Here is a 4,304-nt window from a genome sequence, read left to right as displayed (position 1 = left end):
CACAGTGTCACCTGCAAAGCACTCCCACACCATCACACCACTTCCTCCATTCTTCATGTTGGGAACCACGCGTGCAGAGATCATCCGTTCGCCTACTCTGCGTCTCACAAAGACACGGGGGTTGGAATCAAAAATCTCAAATTTGGACTCATCAGACCAAAGGACAGATTTCCACCGATCTAATGTCCATTGCTCGTGTTTCTTGGCACAAGCAAGTCTCTTCTTATTATTGTTGTCCTTTAGTAGTGGTTTATTTGCAGCAATTCGACCATGAAGACCTGATTCACACAGTCTCCTCTGAACAGTTGATTTTGAGATGTGTCTGTTTCTTGAACTCTGTGAAGTGTTTATTCGGGCTGCAATCTAAGGTGCAGTTAACTCCAATGAACTTATCCTATGCAGCAGAGGTAACTCTGGGTCTTCATTTCCTGTGGAGGTCCTCATGAGAGCCAGTTTCATCATAGCGCTTGAGGGTTTTTGCAACTGCACTTGAAGAAACTTTCAAAGTTCTTGACATTTTCCGTATTGACTGACCTTCATGTCTTCAAGTAATGATGGACTGACGTTTCTCTTTGCTTATTTGAGCTGTTCTTGCCATAATATGGACTTGGTCTTTTACCAAATAGCACTATCTTTTGTGTACCACCCCTACCTTGTCACAACACAGTTGATTGGCTCAAAAGCAATAAGAAGGTAAGGCACACCTGTTAATTGAAATGCATTCCAGCTGACTACCTCATGAATCTGGTTGAGAGTGTCACGACTTCCGCCGAAGTCGGTTCCTCTCCTTGTTCGGCAGTCGACGTCACCGGTTTTCTAGCCATCGCCGATCCACCTTTCATTTTTCCATTTGTCTTGTCTTGTTTTCCTACACACCTGGTTTCAATTCCCTCAGCATTAGACGTGTATATAATCCTCTGTTCTCCCCCATGTCTGTGGGTGGAATTGTTTGTTGTGTCGTGTATGTGCACGCTAAACTGGTTTGCACTGGGTTATGTCAACCCATATTGTGTTTAGTGTTCTTAGTGCCGTGTGTTTTGCTTGCTGAAATAAAAGGGTCCTTTGGCTACCCAACTTCTGCTCTCCTGTGCCTGACTCCCTTACAGCCAGTTATGCATACCTTACAGAGAGAGTGCCAAGAGTGTGCAATGCTGTCATCAAGGAAAAGGGTGGCTACTTTGAAGAATCTCAAATATAGAATATATATTTGTTTAACAGTTTTTTGTTTACTACATGATTCCATGTGTTATTCCATAGTTTTGATATCTTCACTATTATTCTACAATATAGAAAATAGTACAAATAAAGAAAAACCCTCACATGAGTTGGTGTCCAAACTTTTGACTGGTACTGTATGTATTTGAAACAAATACCATGCAAATACTATCCAAGTACTGAGATTCCTGGTCAGCACAACAATGGCAAGAAATACAAAAGTTTTCAAAGACCCAGTAGAGACAGAGAATAGTGCTGTCGAATGCATAGCAAGTATCGGGATTCTAATAGCTTCTTTAGTCTGCGTCAAACACTACTTGAACTCCTCCGGTCGCTAACAGAAGCCTATAGTATTATAAGTATCATACATAGACAATATGACCAATATGATGATCAAAGAAGGAGATTATATGTGGGGTTCCACCCTGCATTCATGTTGTGACGGAGCAAAGCCCCGCTCCCTGGTCAACACACATCTGGCATATGCTGTGCTGTTACCCGATCACTACAATATCTCATGCTCGCTTTTCATTTCGCAGACAAACATATCCTGTGTCAGCCAGAGGTGCCCCAGTTTAATAGCTGGGGATCTTCTCTTCCCACGTCACTCTCCTTTTCTCTGTTCCACTCTCTCTGTCTATCTTCAAAGGAACATTTCTGAGGATTTCCAACAGTTGTGGAACAATGGGAACATTTTGTTGTTCGTAATAGAAAGAATGATCGTCTTTCTTTGCTTGCTTTCGCTATTAAGTTACAAATAAGTGAAGACAGATTGACTTCCCCTTTCGAAATGAATGCCGATGAAGTATAATACACGTCTAACCGCGTTAAAATCAGACTGCCACGTTTCCGTAACTTCCTCCTTAGGCGGTGCTGTTAAATCCTAGATAGCTTGACAACTATCTAGATGGAAGTGTGCCATCTCAATAGATAGCAACACAATACTCCTCTTTAAAGTGTCTCAAAGGTGGGGGATCAACACATGAAGCCAGGACAAAGAATCAACAGCCAACAGCCGCAATGTAGAGGTTCTTTGCTGAGCCGGGCTGCATGTGTTTGAGAAGAGAAAGAATGAACAATAGCCCTTCTATATGGGTTGGTTGAATGTTCCCCCACATGCAGGGTTTCGGGGTGACATATTTTTGGGGAGTGTTCATTCATTAGGGAAAAGATTTATTACCCCCCTCCTGTCCCCCGTCCCCCAAAAACAGATGTGAAGCAGTCGAGGCGCAGACTCTTTTTGGGGGGTGCTACTGCTGCCTTGTCGCCGGGCTGTGTTGCAGGGGCTAACGCCACGTGTTCCTAATTTTGGGCCATTTCCGTGGAAACTTTTATGGATCCCCAGATCGCGTTTCTCAGAGCTGTAGACATATCCCCCTCTGTTGTTCTATGAGGTTTAGGGTGGTGTGGGACCCATTTATCTTTAAGGGTGACGTCTAGCCACAACCCTTGTCCTTTAACTTCAGTTTGTAGTCTATTCCTGCAAGACAGGAAGAGATCCCAGCACGAACGCGTTCAACTGTGAAACAATGATTTTTGGATTGAACGTGAACTGCTGCAGTCTGTTTGAAGCCCACTGGATAGATTTGATGTATTAAAGATGTTTATCTCCGCATCCACATTATATCCTTTTTGAGTTTAGACAAGCCAAGTCAAAACTCATAAACCATTTACTTGTCACACATAGAGCAACTATTGTGTGCTTATAATGAGTAAGCACTAAGAAAGCGCTTCGAATCGGCAGCTCTGTTTAAGGTCCCTAGCATCCTCAAAGTATCTAGCAATACTCACTTCAGAAGGAACTACACAGTCACAGCCACTGCAGTGTAACCCTCTCCTATAAAGCTAGTTACTGCAGGATCTTACTTTATGACCGCAATTAAGCAGGCCAGACAGTAAAAACATGACTTGTGTTTATTATCGGTCCTGGTGGTGTGGAAGGGAAGGGGTACATATTACACGCCTCTATGACTACAGGAGCATAATGGCTTCTAGACCAGTGGTTTATCTGAAGAACTCTGCCTGCTCGGGTTCATTGGGGATGAGGAACAGAGGGGGTTTGTGTGTATGTGTATATGTAAGTGCGTGTGCGTGTTTGAGTCACTTGACAAACTCTGAGCGCTCCGGAATTTGCCGGCTAACGACCCCTCGGTTATCCCCAGGGTGTATTTGACATCCTTCAGTACTGAGATCCAGGGAGGAAATCAGAGTCTGTCTTTTTAGAATCCGTAAAGTCAGGGAAAGGTTTTAATCCAACACCATTAAGGAGAGGGAGGCCATCGATGCTTTGGTGCGTGTTTGGCTCCACGCCAACTCTGCCATTTTACCTCAGGGTTCCGCAGAGTTTAGGTTCCCCCTTAAAACAACAACTCAAAGACATATTTACTTCTAGTCCAGACCTTGACTGCTCAAAAAAAAAGTCGCTCCAGATAAGTAAAAGTAACATGTAAAGGCAAAATAGCAGTTTTGAATAGAAATTAGGGTATTTGGGAGTAAGTACACTGTACAAATGAAAGTAAACAAGAATTCTGACAGCCAAAGAGTCTTGAGCGTCAACAGAAATGTGTGTGTTACAGGAATGTGTGTTTTCTACAACCCCTCTGAGAGGAAGAGCATCAGCAGCCCCTGTGTTAATGCTTAATATCGATGTAGCTGCTGAAAAGCAGGAGCAGAAATATAGAGGCAACATCACTCTGATGAGAGAGGACATTAAAAGCAGTGCAGATACACATTATAGCTGCAAACCCTTTAGCATTGGAATAACTTATGAATCATTCATAAGCATCCCGCTGTATGACGTCTTAGTCTGAGAGAAGGGGAGAGCGATTTAGCAAATTTGCATGAAACGAAAGTTGAAATGTCAAACTACTAAGCGTTGCTTTATTGGCGAGGACTTGCCAACCCTTTTCCTGTGTGCGAAGGAAAGAGCTGGAACGCGTATGCTAATTGATTGTCTGATGGGCTATTAATTCAAATCAGAGCTCGCACCGGATAAATAAAAATAACTTTCAAAACACGCTAATGATCTGATTTTACTGGCCTGCTCTCCTTGCGAGTTTTCCTCGGCGCAGACTCAAGGCACACATGCA

The sequence above is a fragment of the Oncorhynchus nerka genome, linkage group LG6, assembly GCF_034236695.1.
Source record: "Oncorhynchus nerka isolate Pitt River linkage group LG6, Oner_Uvic_2.0, whole genome shotgun sequence".
Classification (NCBI taxonomy): Eukaryota; Metazoa; Chordata; class Actinopteri; order Salmoniformes; family Salmonidae; genus Oncorhynchus; species Oncorhynchus nerka.
The sequence above is the reverse complement of the archived record's forward strand: the minus strand, read 5'-3'. Positions refer to the sequence as shown.